We start from the raw sequence: 591 nt of genomic DNA on the forward strand, positions 1-591 counted from the left end.
TTTCCACACATCATAGGCTGCATCGATGGGACACACATCCCACTATGCCCACCTGCAGCCACGGAACATATTTACAGAAACCGCACATTCACTCAATGTGCAGGTGATCTGCAACGCTGGCAACATAATAACGGACATTGTTGCAAAATATCCTGGGAGCACCCATGACTCCTACATATTCACCAACAGTGGGATATATAGACGCCTTGTGGCTGGCGACTTTGGTGATGGATACCTGCTGGGTAAGTATGTGCAAGGCACCATGATAGTCCATGCTGAAGGAAACATTGAGAGTATGTGACTAATAAAATTCTCATTACCCACCTAGGTGACGGTGCATATGCCCTACGGTCATTTGTACTCACCCCGTACCTGATCCCATCCAACTTGAGAGAAAGGAGATACAACATGGCACACCGAAGAACACGTAGCGTTGTTGAACGCACATTCGGACTTCTGAAAAGTAGATTCAGGTGCCTCCATAAGAGTGGGGGTACACGCCAATATACACCAATTGTCTGTTGCAAGATAATAGCTACCTGCGCCATGCTGCACAATCTTGCAACGAAGGAGGGCACAGACATCGAAATA

This window comes from Lissotriton vulgaris, unplaced genomic scaffold (assembly GCF_964263255.1).
Source record: "Lissotriton vulgaris unplaced genomic scaffold, aLisVul1.2 SCAFFOLD_1682, whole genome shotgun sequence".
NCBI classification, from domain to species: Eukaryota; Metazoa; Chordata; class Amphibia; order Caudata; family Salamandridae; genus Lissotriton; species Lissotriton vulgaris.